Here is a 26,027-nt window from a genome sequence, read left to right on the forward strand (position 1 = left end):
TTTGTACCTGGCCGGACACAACAATATAGGGAAGGCCTTTTTTTCTTAATTATTTCATGAATTTCATGAAATAATTAAAAAAAATTGAAGTGGGGCTTCGCACTATATTTGTGTCCAGCCAGGTACAGCAGGCAGGAACGGGCTGCCCCCAACCACCAGCTGACTATTTGTACCTGGCCGGACACAACCAGGGGAGGAGTACTGAGGAGATAATTTGCATATTCCCACTGCATTTTGGGGTTAGTGAAGAGTCTCCGCGAGCTCAAAGAACACTGGATTTTGGCTGTTGGAGCTGAAAAGAGGACATCGGTAAACCAGGGGAGGAGTCCTGAGGAGATAATTTGCATATTCCCACTGCATTTTGGGGTAAGTGAAGAGTCTCCGCAAGCTCAAAGAACACTGGATTTTGGCTGTTGGAGCTGAAAAGAGGACATCGGTAAACAGCGCGCCGCATTTTGAAGCTTTTTTTTTAAGCTTTTTTCACTGTTTTCAGAACATTAACAATAAGAACATGGAAGAGTCCAGGAGCCATTTGGTGAGCTGCATATCCTGCTACATGTTCACAGACTTGCCAGTGGAAAAGCCAGACTTCACATGCCAGAAATGCAAGCTTGTGTCCCTGTTGGAGGAAAAGTTGCGAAATCTAGAAGAGAGGTTAACTACCTTGAAAATCATTAAGGAAGGTGAAGAGTTCTTAGACAGAGCAGAATTATCTCTTCATGATTCAGAAAGAGAAGAAATTCGAACTGCACCTGACGAAACAGAGGAATGGAAGCATGTGACCCACAGAAGCAGGAGGATCGAGAGGCAGTCGGCACCCATACTGCTCAGGAACCAGTACCAGGCTCTCACACAGGAGAACCATGAAGAAATACAGCAAGATAAGACTTTGCCAGCAATGAATAACCTTGTAAGCCCTCAGAATCCTCCTGGATGGAGAAAGAAGAATGTTGTGAAGAAAAAACGGAGAGTGGTGGTCATGGGGGATTCCCTGTTAAGAGGAACAGAGGCCGCTATCTGCAGACCAGACATAACCTCAAGAGAAATGTGCTGTCTTCCAGGAGCAAAAGGAAGACATGTGAAGACTCAAACTTCAAGGTTAGATTTTAGAAAGGCAGATTTTAAGAGACTCAGAAAGAGAATAGGAGGGATCCAATGGCTGGATGTCCTTAAGGACAAAAATGTCCAGGAAGGATGGGAAATTTTTAAAAATGAGATTCTCAAAGCACAATCGTTAACAATCCCGAAAAGTAGGAAGAATGGGAAGCATTTAAGGAAACCAGGATGGATGAACACAGAACTTAAACACATGCTAAAAAGAAAGAAAGAAATGTTTATTAAATGGAAAGAGGGAGGCATATCTAAAGAAGATTATAATGCAGTCTGCAGATCCTGCAGGGCACGTATCAGGTTAGCTACAGCTGACAATGAATTAAGGCTTGCAAGAGATGTCAAAAGCAATAAAAAAGGATTTTGGGGGTATGTCAAAAGTAAAAGAAAAGTCAAAGATGCTATAGGATTTTTACAGGATGAAAATGGAGAAATGGTAAGAGAGGATGTTGAGAAGGCCGAACTTTTTAATTCCTATTTTACATCTGTTTTCTCTCAGAAAGAAAATGTAACATCAACTGATCTTCACTGTCCTTTTAAAGGAATAGAGGAATCCAAGTTATCAGTAAACAGAAAGATTGTGAGGGAATATTTAGCTAACTTAAATGAGTTCAAGTCTCCAGGTCCAGATGAATTACACCCTAGAGTACTGAAGGAGATTGTAGAAGAAATTTTAGAACCACTCTCCATAATCTTTGAAAATTCTTGGAGAACAGGAGAAGTCCCAGAAGACTGGAGAAGAGCAAATGTTGTTCCTATCTTCAAAAAGGGGAAGAAGGTGGACCCAGGGAACTATAGGCCGGTGAGTCTGACTTCTATACCAGGAAAGATCTTTGAACAAATTATTAAACAACATGTATGTAAGTACATGGATAAGAATGAAGTGATTAACCAGAGTCAGCATGGGTTTGTAGCTAACAAGTCATGTCAGACTAACTTAATTTCCTTCTATGACAGAATCACTGACTGGGTGGATCAGGGAAATGCTGTAGATATAGTATATCTTGACTTCAGCAAAGCATTTGACAAAGTATCTCACATCATCCTTATTGAAAAAATGACCAAGTATGCAATGGACCAGGCAACTGTTAGGTGGATTCATAACTGGCTTAGTGATCGGACTCAAAGGGTGGTTGTAAATGGCTTCACATCCAGCTGGATGAATGTCTCAAGTGGGGTACCACAGGGCTCCGTCCTGGGACCTGTATTGTTCAACATCTTTATCAATGATTTAGATGAAGGAATTGAGGGTAAACTGATTAAATTTGCTGATGACACAAAGCTAGGAGGGATAGCTAATACTAGAGAAGAGAGAGAGAGGATTCAAAAAGACCTAAATAAACTGGAGCAGTGGGCAGCAACCAACAGAATGGTTTTTAACAGGGAAAAAATGCAAAGTACTACATCTGGGCAATAAAAATGAAAAAAGCATATACAGAACGGGAGGAATAGAGCTGAGCAACAGTACATGTGAAAAAGACTTAGGTATACTAATAGATCATAGACTGAACATGAGTCAACAGTGTGATGCAGCAGCAAAAAAGGCAAATACATTTCTGGGATGTATTAACAGAAGCATACAGTCTAGATCACGTGAAGTCATTATCGGTCTTTACTCCTCTTTGGTCAGACCTCATCTGGAATACTGTGTACAGTTTTGGGCACCACATTTTAAAAAAGACATCGACAAACTGGAGCAAGTTCAGAGAAGAGCGACCAGAATGGTGACTGGTCTGCAAACCATGTCCTATGAGGAACGGTTGCAGGATTTGGGAATGTTTAGCTTGCAAAAAAGGAGACTGAGAGGAGACTTAATAGCTGTCTACAAATATGTCAAGGGCTGTCACATTGTAGAAGGATCATCTTTATTCTCATTTGCACAAGGAAAGACTAGAAGCAATGGGATGAAACTAAATGGGAGGAGACACAGATTAGATATTAGAAAAAACTTTTTGACAGTTAGGGTGATTAATGAGTGGAACAGGCTGCCACGAGAGGTGGTGAGTTCCCCTTCAATGGACGTCTTCAAACAGAGGCTGAACAGACATCTGTCTGAGATGATCTAGTGAATCCTGCTTTGAGCAGGGGGTTGGACCAGATGACCCAGGAGGTCCCTTCCAACTCTACCATTCTATGATTCTATGATATAGGGAAGGCCTTTTTTTCTTAATTATTTCATGAATTTCATGAAATAATTAAAAAAAAAATACGTGGGGCTTCGCCCTATTTTTGTGTCCAGCCAGGTACAACTAGGCAGCTGGGGGCTGCAATCTGCAGCGCAGGGAGGCCCAAGCTTTCTGGGCCCCCCCCGCTGCAAATTGCAGTCCGCAGCCACCCCGGAAAATGTCGCGTTCATAGAAGCGCCATCTTCTGGCGCTGTACCCAACTCATCCAGGGCCCTGGTCCGGTGGCTCACTGGGTAATAAAGGGGTTAGGGCCAGCTTGGTATTATCAGCTGGCCCCAAGCCCAAAATTCATGGGGTCACGCCAGTATTAGACATGACCACCATGAATTTCTAGTAAAGTATTTAAAAAAAACACAACACCCAGAATAAAGTCCTTTAATTGAAATAAACACACAATTCTTTATTGTTCTAAATTAAACCATACTTACCATCACACCCATTGCAGCTGAAGCCAACGATCTCCTGCAATAAAAGAAAAATAATAAACCAACCTCATCCTTACCTTTCCATGGTTCCCACGACAGCTTCAGCTCTGCTACATCGAGATGACTGGCTGGACCGCAGCAGAACGCTGCCATCCAGCCTGTCATCCCGCGGACACTGAGAAGCGCAGGCATGCTTGCGCTCCTCACTGTCTCGCTGTGACGGCATCCAGATGAGCCGAGGTCATGTCCTATGAACTCGGCTCACCTCATGCACGTCACTGACAGCGTGGTAAAATTCTCACGCTGAAGTGCTGAGTGCAGGAGAATTCTCCCACGCTGTCAGTGATGTGCATGAGGTGAGCTCATGTCCAATGAACTCAACTCACCTCATGCACCTCACTGACAGCGTGGGAAAATTCTCCTGCACTCAGCGCTTCAGCGTGAGAATTTTCCCACGCTGTCAGTGACGTGCATGAGGTGAGCCGAGTTCATTGGACATGACCTCGGCTCATCTGGATGCCGTCACAGCGAGACAGTGAGGAGCGCAAGCATGCCTGCGCTTCTCAGTGTCCGCGGGATGACAGGCTGGATGGCAGCGTTCTGCTGTGGTCCAGCCAGTCATCTCGATGTAGCAGAGCTGGAGCTGTCCTGGGAACCATGGAAAGGTAAGGATGATGTTGGTTTATTATTTTATTTTTATTACAGGAGATCGTTGGCTTCAGCTGGAATGGGCGTGACGGTAAGTATGGTTTAATTTAGAACAATAAAGAATTGTGTGTTTATTTCAATTAAAGGACTTTATTCTGGGTGTTTGTGTTTTTTTTAACTTTGACTATGGGGTTAGTAATGGAGGTGTCTTATAGACGCCTCTCCATTACTAACCTGGCCTTGATGTCAGCTGGCATTATAAGCTGACATCAACCCCAGCCCTATTACCCCACTGCCACCGCTACAGGGCAGTGGGAAGAGCGAGGCTAAGTGCCAGAATTGGCGCATCCTATGGATGCGCCATTTCTGCGGCGGCTGACGGCTGGTGTTTCTAGCCTGGGAGGGGGCCAATATTCATGGCACCCTTCCTGAGCTATTAATATCAGCCCCCAGCTGTCTGCCTAGCCTTTGCTAGCTATTAAAATAGGGGGGACCCCACGTCATTTTTTTGGGGGGGTCCCCCATTTTAATAGCTAGTAAAGGCTAAGTATTCAGCTGGGGGCTGATATTAGTAGCCTGGTAAGCTCCGTGGGTATTACCCCCTTCCGAGGCTTCAAACATCTGCCCCAGCCGTCTGCTTAACCTCCGCTAGAGCCTAAAATTATGGGGGATCCCACGCCAATTTTTATTTTAATAAATCCTTTATTTTAACACTAAATAACAAGTACAGTAACCAACACTGTCACTGTACTTATTATAAATGTGACTGACATGTTTCTATCTATCTAATCTATGTGTGATGCTCTATCTTTCTGTTCTAAATTGTCGGGTACCGCTGCTGAATTGCCGGCCGGCTTTTTTAAAGAGACAGTGCATGAAAACACTATTATTTTTTTAAATAAATCCTTTACACTAAATGACAAGTACAGTAAGCAACACTGTCACTGTACTTATTATATATGTGACTGACATGTTTCTATCTATCTAATCTATATGTGAAGCTCTATTCTTTCTGTTCTAAATTGTCGGGTACAGATGCTGAATTGCCGGCCGGCTTTTTTAAAGAGACGGTGCATGAAAACACTAATATTTTTTTTAATAAATCCTTTACACTAAATGACAAGTGCAGTAACCAACACTGTCACTGTACTTCATATATATGTGACTGACATGTTTCTATCTATCTAATCTATGTGTGATGCTCTATTCCTTCTTGTCTAAATTGTCGGGTACCGGTGTATGCCGCTGCGGAATTTGCCGGCCGGCTTTTTTAAAGAGAGTGTCTTCTGAGCAGTTTGTCAGCTTTTGGACACCTTTGCAGGTGTTTTCTATGTGTTTCTATGTGTTTTTGTTTGCCTGCCATTGGTTTTAACGGTGTTCGACGGTGTTCTAAGGTGTTCGACGAACAGTTCGACGAACAGTTCCTCGAACATCCCGGTGTTCGACGAACCGAACCGAACCCGAACACTACGGGGGTGGCTCAACACTATTTCTTATCACCTGCAACGCTTCAATGAAAGCTGGTGAACAGGTAATACCTGGCATATGTGTCCTGTATATAAAGGACTGAGTACTGGTTATGGTGCTATATAAAGCAGGAAAGTGTCAAGTTAACCCTTGCTTTACTGACCAAAGACGTCACATCTGTTCCAAAAGTGACACGAGACCAGTGCGGACACACGGAAGATTCCAAAGACGATCCAACGTAAGTCCAGGTGACACTGCACAGATATTAAAGCTACATTTCTTCCATGGACTTTGTTTTCTTATCAACTGACACACATGATCTTTCTAATAAAGAGTACAGTTTATGGACTGAACAATAATGAGCACAATTATGGACTGTACAATATCTACATGCTGTAATTTATTTCAAAGGAGTTTTCATCTAAAGACTGTGTTATAAAAGAACCAAGAAGAAGACGAGACGACGACCCGATGACATCAGATGATGACGATTGAACCCGCGATTGCTTCAATTTAGATATAGGGAAGTATAATTATACATATTAAATGAATATTAGTCACGGCTTACCATAACATGAATTCACATCATTATATAACAATAATCCGATATTGATACTATTATTACTATTATTATTATTATGGAAATTTAATGATATTGCCAAGGAAGAAGGAAAGAAAAAATGATTGATGAATGTATCTTCTTTTGAGAATTTTCAGTTAAAGTCCTTTTATTCTCAAAAAGTGGGAAATGTTAAATGGTTAATTATGGAAATTCATTTGGAATGTTAATCGATAATCATTTTTCTGAGTTCTATGCCTCAGCCATCGTGTCTAGTTGACATGCGCTATTTGTGTGTGTATTTTTGGTTCACTACCATATGTAGAACAGGTGTCCATACGACTGGCTATAAAAGCCCATGGTACAGAAAGGGGGGTCTCTCTTGCTCTGCCCACCCCAAAAGACACAGAATCTTCATGCTGAGAAGCAGATGACATGTAGGCCTGGACACATGCTGGACAAAGACATGATTTACCAGCCAGGATCCAAGGAAAGATGGGTGAATCTCAACAATTAAACAATTAAGCTAATTATTGACAAATGGACAATTACTTTATAACTAATTATTGTATGTACCTGCTGCAATCTGATTCTTTTTAATGGAGAATCCAAGAATAAATAGATACATTTTTTTATAAGAATATCGTGATATTGATACTTTGAGAAGTCCTCAGTAGAAAAAAATAACACAGGAAGAGTATGATTTTACAGTCTCCCATCCAAGTACTAACCAGGCCCGACCCTGCTTAGCTTCCGAGTTCAGATGAAATCGGGGGTGTTCAGGGTGGTGTGGCCGTAGGCAGAGACATGCCTTTCACTTGCTGCTTTTCTACTTTGACGTCTGGCTGCCGGCTGCCCTTTCCAGTGCTCAGCAAGACCAGGTCCTTTTGTGCTTTCCCTTCTCTTCAATTTTTTTGCTGGCTTCCTTAAAAGGTCTTGTAGACACAACGCCCCACTCAGAGCCGCTGAGCTCACTGATCGGCTGCAGCGCTGTCGATGAAACGTCAGCTTCACGGCCAATGCCACAGGCCGGGAGCAGAGGCGAGACTCACCGGTAGACCCGGGTAGGGTGAGTAGAGCGCGGTTAGTTGCTTTCTAATAGCCTGCAGCCGGGGATTAACTTTTAATGAAAGGGAACAATCCCTTTGACTGTCTGCAGCGCGCCACACCTAGGAAGCGCACTCTCACACACAAGCCAGCATGCACACGTGCTCGCACGTGACAACACCCCCTATCTGCGCCTACAACCTCTCCGTCACCATGCGTCAGACTCTCCTGCCTGTTTTATGATTTCAGGGCCCTAGCAGGAATCACCCCTCCCCAATTCCTTCCTCACCTTCCTTGCACTGAGGTTAGCTCTTTGTCAGCCGTCTGGCTTGGTTACAAAAGCTTCCTTGCAGAGAAACATGTTACTTCTGCTGGCCCTCGCTAGGCGGCCGGCATCCAAAACCTTCCCTGGGCACCTTCTGAAAGCCTGGCCCCTTCACGGCCCCGGGTGCTTTTAACGCCATCATTTCCACACGGCGAGCTGCGGAGTCAATAAGCACTCCTAGCCGTGACAAGGAGCTCGGTGTCAGGCCTGCGTGAAGGCGGCGGGGTAGCGTACTTAGCTGCCAACTGGCTCAGAGGCCTTGGGGCTTCCATCATCTAAGTTACTTAAGGTCGGTGTCCGGCAAGACGCCGTTCCATGCTAGCCGAGCTGGGCAGTAGGTAAAAACGTCATCAAAATGGTCTACAGCACCCGGTGTTCCCAGGAGGTCTCCCATCCAAGTACTGTCCGAGCCCAGCCCTGCTTTGCTTCCGAGATCATATGAGATCGGGCGTATCCAAGGTGGTATGGCCAGTAGACGCTGCTTGACTCATCGCCCGGCCAGCCTTTCTCAGGATCGCTTGGTGGCGAGCAATCTGGCCGTGACGGGGCGATCTCCGAAGGGTCCATGCAAAGTCTGTGCCGTCCCTACAGGTGTGGTTTGTTTAGCAGTGATTCACCCGCCACATCAGGTGTCTTCAAAAATGGCTCGGCGCAGGGTCTCCTGCAGGCTAAACCCTTCATCGTGGTAATGTGACAGAAAGAGCAAGCTGGACCCGTAACTTGGGGGCGGAGCGAGACGTCCAGGGGTGAATGAAGGAAGAGGGTGAGATGGTTGCCAGTGACTTTGAGCTGCTCTTCAGGGGGGAGGGTCGTGTTGCCTGCAAAGGTCTTCTGCTTGGGTTTACCGGTGGTTGCCTCCAGCCACGCGGGAGACGCTGGTCCTGGTGAAAAGGAGCCTAGCATTAAAAGCAAATAAGCAACAATGCTGGAGGCCCACGGTGATCAGAAGGATGCTGGTATTTTGCAGAGATGAAATAGCGCAAGAGAGAAAGCAAATGAAAAAAAGAAAAGAGAATGAATGTGTGCACTTGTGAAAGGGAATGGAAAAAAGGCATAGAAGAGAGTGCCCCCTGCTGGTGGAAGGAAGGAAAAAGCAAAAGCCTACAGCACCTGGCATTCCCAGGCGGTCTCTGTTAAATGGTTAATTATGGAAATTCATTTGGAATGTTAATCGATAATCATTTTTCTGAGATCTATGCCTCAGCCATCGTGTCTAGTTGACATGCGCTATTTGTGTGGTTTTTTTTGGTTCACTACCATATGTAGAACAGGTGTCCATACGACTGGCTATAAAAGCCCATGTTACAGAAAGGGGGTGCTCTCTTGCTCTGCTCACCCCACAAGACACAGAATCTTCATGCTGAGAAGCAGATGACATGTAGGCCTGGGCACATGCTGGAAAAAGACATGATTTACCAGCCAGGATCCAAGGAAAGATGGGTGAATCTCAACAATTAAGCTAATTATGGACAAATGGACAATTACTTTATAACTAATTATTGTATGTGCCTGCTGCAATCTGATTCTTTTTAATGGACAATCCAAGAATAAATAGATACATTTTTTTATAAGAATATCGTGATATTGATACTTTGAGAAGTCCTCAGTAGAAAAAAATAATACAGGAAGAGTATTATTTTACAATGATGAGCCAGCCAGTCCTGTTTTTTTGCTTTTTAAATTAAGTAAGTGAATTTCTTCCGTGAACAAGGGGGGAGTCCTGACGAGCTGAACAGCTGTTGTTCACGTGTCAGTAAATTCACTAGTTTGTCACGAGAAGCAGAAAGGACCTACAGACTGAGGAAAGTCAGGAAGCAGAGGTACTAACAAGGAACAGAATCACACAGGAAAAGAATCAGACAAACTGAAGACAGAACGTGCTGATAAAGAGAAGCCAAGGAATCTTAAGGTAAGCAAAATATGGATATAATTTCTTCTTTTGTTAAACAAAGTAATATTAATTTCAAAGTTAATGTAGGAGATGACATAGAAGTTTTGTGGCTTAGTTCATACAAACAATGTGAATTGCAGAATTTACAGTTAACTTCTAAATTGGTAAATAGAGACAAACAGAAATTGAGAAATATTCTACATTTGGTAGATTTTTTTCATAGTCTTGTGTTAGAGATTTCTAAGCAGGAAAATAGTGTAGAAGTGTCAGACGGTGATACTGATTCTGACAGTAATGTGGAAAATGAACAAAAAGTAAGACACGTGTATGTAACTGAAGTTGACCTTGGGTCTGACCAAGAGACGGACATACAGAAACCTGACATGGGAGGAGACATGACTGACATACGAGAAACCGACATACTAGGTGATGTGGGAGGAGACGTGAGTGACGTAGGAGGAACGGACGTACAAGAGCCACTAAAAATATCAGAGAATTCTGGAATTACCCAGGCTCAACTCCAAATTAAAATGAGGAAAAATTTGCTGAAATTATACAAAATCATGCCAAAATATGATGTCAAAATCCATGCCTGTAGAAATTCAGAGACATTTGAGAGCTTCTCTGATAAGTTTGATTTAACCAATGAGGAGAGGAATCAATTATTTAAAATATGGATTCCTGTGACATTGTCCAGACGTTTACATTTAATGATCTGTGAAAATGACTCTCCTAATGGATGGGAAAATGATTCGGACAGATTAAGATATTTGATTTATTGTGTCACAAAGGATTTTCCCAACATAGAAGATCTGCAGAAACTAAGGATTGGTAGGAAGGAATGTACATATACATTCATGTCCATATTTGAGCGGTTGTACAAAGCTCTCATCAAAAATGGAAAAGTACAACATATGATAACAACGTTTGTACAAAAATTCAAATTCCTAAATTCAGTTTCCCAAGTTATGGCATCACAAAAAAATTCATTATTTGAATGTGCGCAGATGCTGGATTTTGTTAGAAAACATGAGAATCGTGAAAAGAAAATAAATCAAGCTAAATTTATAAAACCAGGAAAGGTAAAATCTTACCAAAAGCCAATATCAAACTCTCCTAGACTGAGTCATCCCCATAGTGAACTCTATCAAATACGCCGAAGATTGCATATATGTTATAAGCCATATTAGCCAGTGCAAAGATCCATCTCTCCAAAGAATGAGTTAATTCTCAGTCAGAACTGTGATTCTCTAAAAAGGAAAATGGCTGAAACTGATGGACAGACACAGGTGAGACGACCAACTCACAGTGACGTCATGGAATGTGGACAGAAGAACAGGCAGTTCTCTGAGGTTTTGTAGGATAGAAAAATGTCTTTCCTAAATAGGGCGTTCCTGGAGATATTTGAGAGAGACAGAAGATTTGATTTAGGGAGTGGCTAAGGAAAAACTGTAATTATAATGTTGTATCAAAATGTAATACAATGTCTCAATATTTATTTATAATCTTATACAGTAAAATTGTAGTTACATAGTTTCTAATAGTTCATATATATATATATATATATATATATATATATATATATATATACACTTGTCTAAGTAGAGATTGCGCATAATTGTATTTATATATACGTTTATAAAATATATATATATATATATATATTAATTAATAAATTAGAACTTCATATATATAAATTTAAGTAGCAATATTTTGAATTACATTAGAACCAAACAATATATGTATAAGATATTTAAATAATTCTGTTTCTGTATGAATTTGATATTTAATTTTATTTTCTTATATTTCCTTGGAGTTTTCATTCCAAAGCAGGATTTGATCAAAGAACTCTAAAATTGATTTATTTCTTTATTCACACATGACGTGTGACAGCTGCGGCCTTTGAACTTTGAGCTAATAGTATAGGATCCCATTCATTCTATTTTCAACTGATGTAACTTAAGACTGGGCAGCCAGTGAAAAAAGAATCTTAGACAAGAGTTTTTTCAAGTGTCTGAAATTCCAGTGACTTACTCTCATATTATATAATATGTACTTGGGGAATATTCAAAGAAATATAAAGATATTCAATTGATATGGCAATGCGCATTAATAAATTGGGATACAACAATTTTGGGTTAAATATATAAATATATATATATATATATATATATATATATATATATATATATATATAAAACTTCATATGTGGAATGTTTGAGTTGAACAGATCTGTGAATGTCAGAGTGAAGGTGACAGATGAGTAAATCAGCAGCTGCTAAGTGTGATTGATGTGACAGAGGCCTCGTATGTTTGTATGTTTGAAAAAAAAAATGTTTCTTTATGTGAAGGTACAAAAATATATTTAATTCTGAGGAAATTATAATACATAATTAGGTATTATCTACATATATATTTCTATATTTCTTTAATAATTATTATTTCTTGATTTAACTAATAGTGGATAAGGGCAACCACACATCAAAATGGTTTACAAAGCAAATTTATATTTAGAATAATTTTCCACATGATAATATTCTTGAATAACTATAATATTACTTTAATGGTTACCTAAATAGGTACACACCTCTCTTTAGTCAAATCTATGCTACTCATCGATATGAAATTTATGCACAATATTTCTAGAAGAATAATTATTTTTAATTTGGTTCTGATATATACATAAATTTTATAAAATAATATTTTTGGTATTAAGGGGGAAAATGTGTTTTTGATCCTGATTACATAATCACTTTTGATCAATACTTATTTTCCACACATTTTAATAAAGAAGAAATAATAATAAGGTACTATGGTATAATTAAGAAGAGTTTTACATGCAAAGCTGCATAATTTAATATTTTTTGGTGGTACAAGGTTATGACAAATATGAAATCATCCAGATAATGGAGATATAAGGGTATTTTTTATGGAGAATATAATTACTCTGCATTTGTCATTAAAATTTAAAGGCCTTATTTTTATTTTTATACTTATTTAGACTCTTAATTTTATTTTTCATTTTTAAAATTTTATTCTTACTTTATACTTCTTATTTTTCTATTTTTTCATTTTTTAATTCTCATTTGATTTTATTTGAGTTCAATATCTCAATTGAGAAAACACATTAATATTTAATAAAGTAATGTCTAATACAAGAGTATTGATTCATTAAATATATATTGCTAAGGAAAAAAATGTTTACATTTTCTGAGTAAACACAACAATTCATTCATTCATTTATTCATTCATTCATTCATTCATACATTCATATATTTATTCATTTTGGTTCAGGAGTATACATTCTTTGATATTATTGGTTTAATAAAGATATAAAAACTTGTTTTTTCAAAATACACTGACACCTATGGGTTGGAAAAGGTAATTACACCTATGACATAAAAATGTTCTATCATATGGAGAACTTGATTGATAATGAATTATTATCTATTATTGTTTATTATTCCAAACATAATTTATTTTAATATTTTGATAATAATTAGATGGATATTACTGATTGCTATGGTACGCTGTGATATTATAGGTTAGGAAAAACTGCCAGATTTGGTATCAGATTAGGGAATGAAGACTTCAATCAAGACATCGCAATTATGAATTCTATCTTAATAAAGACTTTTAATTTTTATAAATCAAAGAGATTCTCAAAAGTTACAAGAAGAAGCAACTGATATCCGACGTCTCAGAAGGTAACAGGTGTGAATGCTGAGTGTTATAATAGACTGTGTCCATTACATACAATACAATTCACACCACTGATCACCAGGACAGCAGAGGACGATGATCCTATATGTACTGTGTTGTGTTCAAGTTTCATCACGTTCCAGTGGTTTCTTATCACCTGCAACGCTTCAATGAAAGCTGGTGAACAGGTAATACCTGGCATATGTGTCCTGTATATAAAGGACTGAGTACTGGTTATGGTGCTATATAAAGCAGGAAAGTGTCAAGTTAACCCTTGCTTTACTGACCAAAGACGTCACATCTGTTCCAAAAGTGACACGAGACCAGTGCGGACACACGGAAGATTCCAAAGACGATCCAACGTAAGTCCAGGTGACACTGCACAGATATTAAAGCTACATTTCATCCATGGACTTTGTTTTCTTATCAACTGACACACATGATCTTTCTAATAAAGAGTACAGTTTATGGACTGAACAATAATGAACACAATTATGGACTGTACAATATCTACATGCTGTAATTTATTTCAAAGGAGTTTTCATCTAAAGACTGTGTTATAAAAGAACCAAGAAGAAGACGAGACGACGACCCGATGACAACAGATGATGACGATTGAACCCGCGATTGCTTCAATTTAGATATAGGGAAGTATAATTATACATATTAAATGAATATTAGTCACGGCTTACCATAACATGAATTCACATCATTATATAGCAATAATCCGATATTGATACTATTATTACTATTATTATTATTATGGAAATTTAATGATATTGCCAAGGAAGAAGGAAAGAAAAAATGATTGATGAATGTATCTTCTTTTGAGAAATTTCAGTTAAAGTCCTTTTATTCTCAAAAAAGGGGGAAATGTTAAATGGTTAATTATGGAAATTCATTTGGAATGTTAATCGATAATCATTTTTCTGAGTTCTATGCCTCAGCCATCGTGTCTAGTTGACATGCGCTATTTGTGTGTGTATTTTTGGTTCACTACCATATGTAGAACAGGTGTCCATACGACTGGCTATAAAAGCCCATGGTACAGAAAGGGGGGGCTCTCTTGCTCTGCCCATCCCACAAGACACAGAATCTTCATGCTGAGAAGCAGATGACATGTAGGCCTGGACACATGCTGGACAAACACATGATTTACCAGCCAGTATCCAAGGAAAGATGGGTGAATCTCAACAATTAAGCTAATTATGGACAAATGGACAATTACTTTATAACTAATTATTGTATGCACCTGCTGCAATCTGATTCTTTTCAATGGACAATCCAAGAATAAATAGATACATTTTTTTATAAGAATATCGTGATATTGATATTTTGAGAAGTCCTCAGTAGAAAAAAAATAATACAGGAAGAGTATTGTTTTACAGTCTACCATCCAAGTACTTGCCAGGCCCAACCCTGCTTAGCTTCCGAGATCAGATGAGATCGGGCGTATTCAGGGTGGTGTGGCCGTAGGCCGAGACAAGCCTCTCACTTGCTGCTTTTCTACTATGAAGTCTGGCTGCCGGCTGCCCTTTCCAGTGCTCAGCAAGACCAGGTCCTTTTGTGCTTTCCCTTCTCTTCAATTTTTTTGCTGGCTTCCTTAAAAGGTCTTGTAGACACAACGCCCCACTCAGAGCCGCTGAGCTCACTGATCGGCTGCAGCGCTGTCGATGGAACGTCAGCTTCACGGCCAATGCCACAGGCCGGGAGCAGAGGCGAGACTCACCGGTAGACCCGGGTAGGGTGAGTAGAGCGCGGTTAGTTGCTTTCTAATAGCCTGCAGCCAGGGATTAACTTTTAATGAAAGTGAACAATCCCTTTGACTGTCTGCAGCGCGCCACACCAAGGAAGTGCACTGTCACACACAAGCCAGCATGCACACGTGCTCGCACGTGACAACACCCCCTATCTGCCCCTACAACCTCTCCGTCACCATGCGTCAGACTCTCCTGCCTGTTTTATGATTTCAGGGCCCTAGCAGGAATCACCCCCCCCTCCCCAATTCCTTCCGCACCTTCCTTGCCTTCCTTGCACTGAGGTTAGCTCTTTGTCAGCCATCTGGCTTGGTTACACAAGCTTCTTTGCAGAGAAACATGTTACTTCTACTGGCCCTCGCTAGGCGGCCGGCATCCAAAACCTTCCCTGGGCACCTGCTGAAAGCCTGGCCCCTTCACGGCCCTGGGTGCTTTTAATGCCATCATTTCAACACGGCGAGCTGCGGAGTCAATAAGCACTCCTAGCCGTCGCAAGGAGCTCGGTGTCAGGCCTGCGTGAAGGCGGCGGGGTAGCGTACTTAGCTGCCAACTGGCTCAGAGGCCTTGGGGCTTCCATCATCTAAGTTACTTAAGGTCGGTGTCCGGCAAGGCGCCGTTCCATTCTAGCCGAGCTGTGCAGTAGGTAAAAACGTTATCAAAATGGTCTACAGCACCTGGTGTTCCCAGGAGGTCTCCCATCCAAGTACTGTCCGAGTCCAGCCCTGCTTTGCTTCCAAGATCAGATGAAATCGGGCGTATCCAAGGTGGTATGGCCAGTAGAAGTTGCTCGATTCTTCGCCCGGCCAGCCTTTCTCAGGATCGCTTGGTGGCGAGCAATCTGGCCGTGACGGTGCGGGCTCCGAAGGGTCCATGCAAAGTCTGTGCCGTCCCTACAGGTGTGGTTTCTTTAGCAGTGATTCACCCGCCGCATCAGGTGTCTTTAAAAATGGCTCGGCGCAGGTTCTCCTGCAGGCTAAACCCTTCATCGCGGTAATGTGACAGAAAGAGCAAGCTGGACCCGTAACTTGGGGGCGGAGCGAGACGTCCAGGGGTGAATGAAGGAAGAGGGTGAGATGGTTGCCAGAGACTTTGAGCTGCTCTTCAGGGGGGAGGGTCGTGTTGCCTGCAAAGGTCTTCTGCTTGGGGTTACCGGTGGTTGCCTCCAGCCACGCGGGAGACGCTGGTCCTGGTGAAAAGGAGCCTAGTATTAAAAGTAAAGAAGCAACAATGCTGGAGGCCCACGGTGATCAGAAGGATGCTGGTATTTTGCAGAGATGAAATAGCGCAAGAGAGAAAGCAAATGAAAAAAAGAAAAGAGAATGAATGTGTGCACTTATTATTATTATTATTATTTATTATTATAGCGCCATTTATTCCATGTCGCTTTGCATGTGATAGGGATATACATAACAAAAGCATTTACATAATCTTAACAAAATGAGTCAGCGACTGGTACAGGAGGAGCGAGGACCCTGCCCGTGAGGGCTCACAGTCTACAAGGAATGGGTGAGGATACAGTAGGTGAGGGTAGAGCTGGTCGTGCAGTGGTGTTTATTGCAGGTTGTAGGCTTGTCGGAATAGGTGGGTCTGCAATTTCCTTTTGAAGGTTTCCACGGTCGGCGAGAGTCTGATATGTTGGGGTAGAGAGTTCCAGAGTAGGGGGGAAGCACGGGAGAAATCTTGTATACGATTGTGGGAGGAGGAGATAAGAGGGGAGTAGAGCAGGAGATCTTGTGAGGATCGGAGGTTGCGTGCAGGTAAGTACCGGGAGACTAGGTCACAGATGTATGGGGGAGACAGGTTGTGGATGGCTTTGTATGCCATGGTTAGAATTTTGAACTGAATTCTCTGGGCAATGGGGAGCCAGTGAAGGGATTGACAGAGAGGAGAGGCCATTGAATAGCGGGGGGACAGGTGGATTAGTCGAGCAGCAGAGTTTAGGATAGATTGGAGAGGTGCAAGAGTGTTGGAAGGGATGCCACGGAGCAGGAGGTTGCAGTAGTCGAGGCGGGATATGATGAGGGCATGCACTAGTGTTTTTGCAGAGTCTTTGCTGAGGAATGCACGGATCCGGGAGATGTTTTTGAGTTGGAGTCGGCAGGAGGTGGAAAGGGCTTGGATATGTGGCTTGAAGGAGAGATCAGAGTCCAGGGTTACCCCAAGGCAGCGAGCTTGTGGGACTGGGGAGAGTGAACAGCCATTGACGTTGATGGATAGGTCGGATGGGGGATGTGAATGAGAGGGTGGAAAGATGATGAACTCTGTTTTATCCATGTTGAGTTTTAGAAACCTGTCGGAGAAGAAGGATGAGATGGCGGACAGACATTGTGGGATTCTGGTTAGTAGGGAGGAGATATCGGGTCCAGAGAGGTAGATCTGTGTGTCGTCAGCATAGAGGTGATACTGAAAGCCGTGAGACTCTATGAGCTGTCCCAGGCCGAAGGTGTAGATGGAGAAGAGCAGAGGTCCTAGAACTGAACCTTGGGGGACACCGACAGATAGGGGGCGAGATGAGGAGGTGGTGCGTGAGTGGGAGATGCTGAATGTCCTGTCTGTTAAGTATGAGGAGATCCAAGATAGAGCCAAGTCCGTGATGCCAAGAGATGAGAGAATCTGGAGTAAGAGGGAATGGTCCACTGTGTCAAAGGCAGATGACAGGTCCAGAAGGAGGAGGATGGAGTAGTGTTGCTTGGATTTGGCATTTAGTAGGTCATTGGTGACTTTGGTCAGGGCAGTTTCAGTCGAGTGATGCGGTCGGAAGCCAGATTGTAGACGGTCGAAGAGGGAGCAGGAGGAGAGGTGGGAGGACAGTTCAAGGTGGACATGTTGTTCTAGAAGTTTTGAGGCAAAGGGGAGGAGTGATATGGGGCGGTAGCTGGTCAGAGAGGAAGGGTCAAGGGAGGGCTTTTTGAGGATGGGTGTGATTGCGGCATGTTTGAAACATGAGGGGAAGACTCCGGTTGTTAGTGATAGATTGAAGAGGTGGGTTAGGGTTGGGATGAAGACTGTGGTGAGGTTAGTGATGAGGTGGGATGGGATTGGGTCAAGTTCGCAGGTGGTGAGGTGTGATTTGGAGAGTAAAGAGGAGACTTGACCTTCTGTAATGGTGGAGAAGTGGGGTTTGGAGGAGGAGGGTTGAGTAGATATGAGGAGGGGTTGCGTGGACTTTAGGCCAAAGTTTTGTCTGATGGTGTCAATCTTCTGTTTGAAGAATGAGGCAAAGTCGTCGGCTGAGATGAGAGAAGAGGGAGGAGGTGCTGGGGGACAAAGGAGAGAGTTGAAAGTGTTAAATAGCTGTTTAGGGTTGTGAGATAGGTAGGATATGAGAGATGAGAAGTAGGTTTGTTTTGCTGTAGTAAGTGCGGACTTGAAATTAGTGAGGGATTGCTTGAATGCGATGAAGTGCTCGATGGAGTGAGACCTTTTCCATCTCCGCTCCGCAACCCTGGAGGCCCGGCGCAGTTCTTTGGTAAGTTTAGTGTGCCAGGGTTGCCTGTTGAATGTGCGAGGTGTGGTGTGTGTGAGAGGGGCGATCGAGTCTAGAGCTGCAGCTATTGTGGTGTTATATGAAGCAGCAGCAACGTCTGCATCGTGCAAGGAATTTATGTCTGTGAGAGGAAGGAGGGATTCAGAGAGAGAGTGTAGGTCAAGGTGTTTGAGATTTCTGCGAGGGTGTGTGAGTTTGTGGAGTGGGGATTGTGCACCCGGAGAGGAGAGGGTAGAGAATGTGAGGAGGTTATGGTCAGAGAGAGGGAGTGGTGAGTTAGAGAGGTTAGATAGGGAACAGAGGTGGGTGAAGATGAGGTCCAGTGTGTGGCCATCTTTGTGGGTGGGTGTGGAAGACCATTGAGTGAGTCCAAAGGAGGAAGTGAGGGATAGGAGCTTAGAGACAGACGAGTGGGGAGTGTCAATGGGGATGTTGAAATCACCCATTATGATAGTGGGGATGTCAGTGGAAAGGAAGTGAAGCAGCCAGGTAGTGAAATGGTCTAAGAAGGTGGTGGCTTGCCCTGGAGGTCGGTAAACGACGGCCAGTTGGTGGTTGGAGGGGGAATAGATGCGCACACAGTGCACCTCAAAAGAGGGGAGTGTAACGGAGGGTGGCAGTGGGATTTTGGTGAAAGCGCAGAGTTCTGATAGGAGGAAACCTACGCCTCCACCATGTTTGCCATTGGGGCGGGGGGTGTGGGAAAGGTGGAATCCGCCATATGAAAGGGCAGCTGGGGAGGCTGTGTCAGAGGGGGTGAGCCAGGTTTCGGTGATGGCGAGGAAGGAGAGTTTGTTTGTAATGAAAAGATCGTGGATGAAGGAAAGTTTGTTGCAGACAGAGCGAGCGTTCCAGAGAGCTCCTGTTAGTATAGCTGAGGAGGTGGGTATTAGTTGGATGGGTATGAGGTTAGAAGGGTTGCGACAGTTTGAGGAAGGTCGTGGATAGGAGGTAGAAGTGACTGTGGGGATATGGTGAGGAGGACCAGGATTTGGAGAGATATCTCCAGCAGTGAGGAGGAGCAGAGAAAGTGTTAGCAGGTGGGAGGAAGAGAGAGCATGAGGTGGCTGTCTGTGTTTGGAGATCCAGGATTGAATGTTGAGGAATAATTTGGAGGAGGAGGTGAGATGAATGGGGAGAATAGAGGGAGAGATGAAGAGTTTCTTACTTGGTGTAGGGATTTGAGGGGTTATTAGAAAGTGGAGGACTATAGAGGAAAAAGTGAGAGCTAACAGAAACATAGTTAGTAGAGAGTGTTGGTTACCTGACTCCTGCCCTGACTAACGGCCTCTGAAAGGGAATGGAAAAAAGGCACATAAGAGAGTGCCCCCTGCTGTTGGAAGGAAAGAAAAAGCAAAAGCCTACAGCACATGGTATTCCCAGGCAGTCTCCCATCCAAGTACTAACCAGGCCTGACCCTGCTTAGCTTCCAAGATCAGATGAGATCAGGCGCGTTCAGGGTGGTGTGGCCGTAGGCAGAGACAAGCCTCTCACTTGCTGCTCTTCTACTTTGACGTCTGGCTGCCGGCTGCCCTTTCCAGTGTTCAGCAAGACCAGGTCCTTTTGTGCTTTCCCTTCTCTTCAATTTTTTTGCTGGCTTCCTTAAAAGGTCTTGTAGACACAACACCCCACTCAGAGCCGCTGAGCTCACTAATCGGCTGCAGCGCTGTCGACGGAACGTCAGCTTCACGGCCAATGCCACAGGCCGGGAGCAGAGGCGAGACTCACCAGTAGACCCGGGTAGGGTGAGTAGAGCGCGGTTACTTGCTTTCTAATAGCCTGCAGCCGGGGATTAACTTTTAATGAAAGGGAACAATCCCTTTGACTGTCTGCAGCGCGCCACACCTAGGAAGCGCACTCTCACACACAAGCCAGCATGCACACGTGCTCGCACGTGACAACACCCCCTATCTGCCCCTACAACCTCTCCGTCACCATGCGTCAGACTCTCCTGCCTGTTTTATGATTTCAGGGCCCTAGCAGGAATCACCCCCCCCTCCCCAATTCCTTCCTTGCCTTCCTTGCACTCAAGCACTCTTTATGGACAGGGACTGTCCCACTTGACTGGCGCCAAGCAAATGTGGTACCAATATTCAAAAAGGGGTCTAAAAGTGACCCTGGGAACTATAGACCAGTCAGCTTAACGTCTGTTGTGGGTAAATTGTTTGAAGGATTTCTTAGAGATGCTATTGTAGAATATCTTAATGATAATAACTGTCTAACTCCATATCAACATGGACTCATGAGGGATCGCTCCTGCCAAACAAACCTGATGGCCTTCTACGAGGAGGTGAGCTTACAGCTGGACCGGGGAGAGTCAGTGGATGTTGTATACCTTGACTTCTCCAAAGCGTTTGATACCGTGCCACACAAAAGGTTGGTATATAAAATGAGAATGCTTGGTCTGGGGGATAATGTGTGCATGTGGGTAAATAGCTGGCTGAGTGATAGAAAGCAGAGGGTGGTTATCAATGGTGTAAGCTCAGGGTGTGTCAGGGTTACTAGCGGGGTGCCTCAAGGGTCTGTCTTGGGCCCTATATTATTTAATATATTTATTAATGATCTAGTGGAAGGGTTGCATAGTAAAATAGCAATATTTGCAGATGATACTAAACTTTGTAAAGTAGTTAATACAGATGAGGATAGGGCACAGCTACAGGAGGATTTAGATAAATTGGGGAGTTGGGCCAAAAAATGGCAAATGGGGTTCAATGCCGATAAATGTAAGGTCATGCACATGGGAAAGAAAAACAGCAGTCACCCATACATATTAAATGGGAAACCGTTGGGGAAATCTGACATGGAGAAGGACCTGGGCGTCTTGGTTAATAGCAAATTAAATTGGAGTGCCCAGTGTCAGGCAGCAGCTGCGAAGGCAAATAGAGTCATGGCATGCATCAGAAGAGGAATAGGGGCATAGGATGAGAACATTGTTCTTCCTCTGTATAAAGCGCTGGTAAGGCCGCACTTAGAAAATTGTGCACAGTTCTGGGCTCCGGTGCTCAGGAAATACATATTGGAGCTAGAGAGGGTACAAAGGAGGGCGACTAAGGTAATAAAGGGAATGGAGGGACTAGAATACCCAGAGAGGTTGTCAAAATTAGGCCTATTTACGTTGGAAAAGAGAAGGCTTAGGGGAGACCTCATAAACATGTATAAATACATCAGGGGGCAGTACAGAGATCTCTCCCATGACCTGTTTATACCAAGGATGGTGACAAAGACGAGGGGGCACACTATGCGCCTGGAGGAAAGGAGGTTCCTGCACCAGCATAGAAGGGGATTCTTTACGGTCAGAGCCGTGAGACTCTGGAACTCTCTGGGAGAGGAAGTGGTGATGTCCAACTCACTTAATGAGTTCAAGAGAGGCCTGGACGCCTTTCATGAGAACAATAAAAGTACATCTTATGCTTAGTGATAGTTAATTAATCCAGGGATTTAATCTGACTGCCAGATTGGAGTCGGGAAGTGAATTTTTCCTCAATGATGTAAATTGGCCTATACCGCATGGGTTTTTTTTTGCCTTCCCCTGGATCAACGCTGCGGAATACCTGCAGTGCACAAGAAATAGGCTGAACTCGATGGACGCTTGTCTTTTTTCGGCCTTATAAACTATGTCTATGTAATATATGCACTGAGGTTAGCTCTTTGTCAGCCGTCTGGCTTGGTTACACAAGCTTCTTTGCAGAGAACCATGTTACTTCTGCTGGCCCTCGCTAGGCGGCCGGCATCCAAAACCTTCCCTGGTCACCTGCTGAAAGCCTGGCCCCTTCACGGCCCCGGGTGCTTTTAACGCCATCATTTCCACACGGCGAGCTGCGGAGTCAATAAGCACTCCTAGCCGTGGCAAGGAGCTCGGTGTCAGGCCTGCGTGAAGGCGGCAGGGTAGCGTACTTAGCTGCCAACTGGCTCAGAGGCCTTGGGGCTTCCATCATCTAAGTTACTTAAGGTCGGTGTCCGGCAAGGCGCCGTTACATGCTAGCCGAGCTGGGCAGTAGGGCAAAACGTCATCAAAATGGTCTACAGCACCCGGTGTTCCCAGGAGGTCTCCCATACAAGTACTGTCCGAGCCCAGCCCTGCTTTGCTTCCGAGATCAGACGAGATTGGGCATATCCAAGGTGGTATGGCCAGTAGATGCTGTTTGATCTATCGCCCGGCCAGCCTTTCTCAGGATCGCTTGGTGGTGAGCAATCTGGCCGTGACGCGGCGGGCTCCGAAGGGTCCATGCAAAGGCTGTGCCGTCCCTACAGGTGTGGTTTGTTTAGCAGTGATTCACCCGCCGCATCAGGTGTCTTCAAAAATGTCTCGGCGCAGGGTCTCCTGCAGGCTAAACCCTTCATCGCGGTAATGTGACAGAAAGAGCAAGCTGGACCCGAAACTTGGGGATGGAGCGAGACGTCCAGGGGTGAATGAAGGAAGAGGGTGAGATGGTTGCCAGTGACTTTGAGCTGCTCTTCAGGGGGGAGGGTCGTGTTGCCTGCAAAGGTCTTCTGCTTGGGGTTACCGGTGGTTGCCTCCAGTCACGCGGGAGACGTTGGTCCTGGTGAAAAGGAGCCTAGTATTAAAAGAAAAGAAGCAACAATGCTGGAGGCCCACGGTGATCAGAAGGATGCTGGTATTTTGCAGAGATGAAATAGCGCAAGAGAGAAAGCAAATGAAAAAAAGAAAAGAGAATGAATGTGTTCACTTGTGAAAGGGAATGGAAAAAAGGCATAGAAGAGAGTGCCCCCTGCTGGTGGAAGGAAGGAAAAAGCAAAAGCCTACAGCACCTTGTATTCCCAGGCGGTCTCCCATCCAAGTACTAAACAGGCCTGACTCTGCTTAGCTTCCAAGATCCGGCATGTTCAGCGTGGTGTGGCCTTAGGCAGAGACAAGCCTCTCACTTGCTGCTTTTCTACTTTGAAGTCTGGCTGCCGGCTGCCCTTTCCAGTGCTCAGCAAGACCAGGTCCTTTTGTGCTTTCCCTTCTCTTCAATTTTTTTGCTGGCTTCCTTAAAAGGTCTTGTAGACACAACGCCCCACTCAGAGCCGCTGAGCTCACTGATCGGCTGCAGCGCTTTCGACGGAACGTCGGCTTCTCGGCCAATGCCACAGGCCGGGAGCAGAGGCGAGACTCACCGGTAGAACCGGGTAGGGTGAGTAGAGCGCGGTTAGTTGCTTTCTAATAGCCTGCAGCTGGGGATTAACTTTTAATGAAAGGGAACAATCCCTTTGACTGTCTGCAGCGCGCCACACCTAGGAAGCGCACTCTCACACACAAGCCAGCATGCACACGTGCTCGCACGTGACAACACCCCCTATCTGCCCCTACAACCTCTCCGTCACCATGCGTCAGACTCTCCTGCCTGTTTTATGATTTCAGGGCCCTAGCAGGAATCACTCCCCCCCCTCCCCAATTCCTTCCTTGCCTTCCTTGCACTGAGGTTACCTCTTTGTCAGCCATCTGGCTTGGTTACACAAGCTTCTTTGCAGAGAAAATGTAACTTCTGCTGGCCCTTGCTAGGCGGCCGTCATCTAAAACCTTCCCTGGGCACCTGCTGAAAGCCTGGCCCCTTCACGGCCCCGGGTGCTTTGAATGCCATCATTTCCACACGGCGAGCTGCGGAGTCAATAAGCACTCCTAGCCGTGGCAAGGAGCTCGGTGTCAGGCCTGCGTGAAGGCGGCGGGGTAGCGTACTTAGCTGCCAACTGGCTCAGAGGCTTTGGGGCTTCCATCATCTAAGTTACTTAAGGTCGGTGTCCGGCAATGCGCCGTTCCATGCTAGCCGAGCTGGGCAGTAGGGCAAAACGTCATCAAAATGGTCTACAGCACCTGGTGTTCCCAGGAGGTCTCCCATCCAAGTACTGTCCGAGCCCAGCCCTGCTTTGCTTTCGAGATCAGACAAGATCGGGCATATCCAAGGTGGTATGGCCAGTAGACGCTGCTCGATCCATCGCCCAGCCAGCCTTTCTCAGGATCGCTTGGTGGCGAGTAATCTGGCCGTGACCGGGCGGGCTCCGAAGGGTCCATGCAAAGGCTATGCCGTCCCTACAGGTGTGGTTTGTTTAGCAGTGATTCACCCGCCGCATCAGGTGTCTTCAAAAATGTCTCGGCGCAGGGTCTCCTGCAGGCTAAACCCTTCATCTCGGTAATGTGACAGAAAGAGCAAGCTGGACCCGTAACTTGGGGGCGGAGCGAGACGTCCAGGGGTGAATGAAGGAAGAGGGTGAGATGGTTGCCAGTGACTTTGAGCTGTTCTTCAAGGGGGAGGGTCGTGTTGCCTGTAAAGGTCTTCTGCTTGGGGTTACCGGTGGTTGCCTCCAGCCACGCGGGAGACGCTGGTCCTGGTGAAAAGGAGCCTAGTATTAAAAGTAAAGAAGCAACAATGCTGGAGGCCCACGGTGATCAGAAGGATGCTGGTATTTTGCAGAGATGAAATAGCGCAAGAGAGAAAGCAAATGAAAAAAAGAAAAGAGAATGAATGTGTGCACTTGTGAAAGGGAATGGAAAAAAGGCATAGAAGAGAGTGCCCCCTGCTGGTGGAAGGAAGGAAAAAGCAAAAGCCTACAGCACCTGGTAATCCCAGGTGGTCTCCCATCCAAGTACTAACCAGGCCTGACCCTGTTTAGCTTCCAAGATCAGACAAGATCGGGTGTGTTCAGGGTGGTGTGGCCGTAGGCAGAGACAAGTCTCTCACTTGCTGCTTTTCTACTTTGACGTCTGGCTGCCGGCTGCCCTTTCCAGTGCTCAGCAAGACCAGGTCCTTTTCATAGAATCATAGGATGGTAAAGTTGGAAGGGACCTCCTGGGTCATCTGGTCCAACCCCCTGCTCAAAGCAGGATTCACTAGATCATCTCAGACAGATGTCTGTCCAGCCTCTGTTTGAAGACGTCCATTGAAGGGGAACTCACCACCTCTCGTGGCAGCCTGTTCCACTCATTAATCACCCTAACTGTCAAAAAGTTTTTTCTAATATCTAATCTGTGTCTCCTCCCATTTAGTTTCATCCCATTGCTTCTAGTCTTTCCTTGTGCAAATGAGAATAAAGATGATCCTTCTACAATGTGACAGCCCTTGACATATTTGTAGACAGCTATTAAGTCTCCTCTCAGTCTTCTTTTTTGCAAGCTAAACATTCCCAAATCCTGCAACCGTTCCTCATAGGACATGGTTTGCAGACCAGTCACCATTCTGGTCGCTCTTCTCTGAACTTGCTCCAGTTTGTCTATGTCTTTTTTAAAATGTGGTGCCCAAAACTGTACACAGTATTCCAGATGAGGTCTGACCAAAGAGGAGTAAAGACCGATAATGACTGCACGTGATCTAGACTGTATGCTTCTGTTAATACATCCCAGAATTGTATTTGCCTTTTTTGCTGCTGCATCACACTGTTGACTCATGTTCAGTCTATGATCTATTAGTATACCTAAGTTTTTTTCACA

The 26,027-nt window shown here is 44.4% G+C and overlaps 1 protein-coding gene, 3 non-coding genes and 3 pseudogenes across 4 annotated transcripts in view; all 7 read right to left on the reverse strand.

The window, feature by feature from the left end:
- Window positions 1-26,027, reverse strand: part of LOC141264708 (uncharacterized) — a 184,270-nt gene that overhangs the window by 114,803 nt on the left and 43,440 nt on the right. The window lies entirely within an intron of this gene.
- Window positions 8,125-8,244, reverse strand: LOC141266907 (5S ribosomal RNA). Its single transcript, XR_012320926.1, has one exon. It is a non-coding gene; the product is annotated as a 5S ribosomal RNA (ribosomal RNA).
- On the reverse strand, window positions 15,780-15,899 carry LOC141268100 (5S ribosomal RNA; annotated as a pseudogene).
- LOC141267193 (5S ribosomal RNA) lies at window positions 19,963-20,081 on the reverse strand. Its single transcript, XR_012321206.1, has one exon. It is a non-coding gene; the product is annotated as a 5S ribosomal RNA (ribosomal RNA).
- LOC141268836 (5S ribosomal RNA) lies at window positions 22,622-22,741 on the reverse strand (annotated as a pseudogene).
- Window positions 24,405-24,524, reverse strand: LOC141267990 (5S ribosomal RNA; annotated as a pseudogene).
- On the reverse strand, window positions 25,146-25,264 carry LOC141267264 (5S ribosomal RNA). Its single transcript, XR_012321273.1, has one exon. It is a non-coding gene; the product is annotated as a 5S ribosomal RNA (ribosomal RNA).

This window comes from Phyllobates terribilis, unplaced genomic scaffold (genome assembly GCF_046119375.1).
Source record: "Phyllobates terribilis strain yellow unplaced genomic scaffold, ASM4611937v1 Scaffold_4__5_contigs__length_816908805, whole genome shotgun sequence".
Classification (NCBI taxonomy): Eukaryota; Metazoa; Chordata; class Amphibia; order Anura; family Dendrobatidae; genus Phyllobates; species Phyllobates terribilis.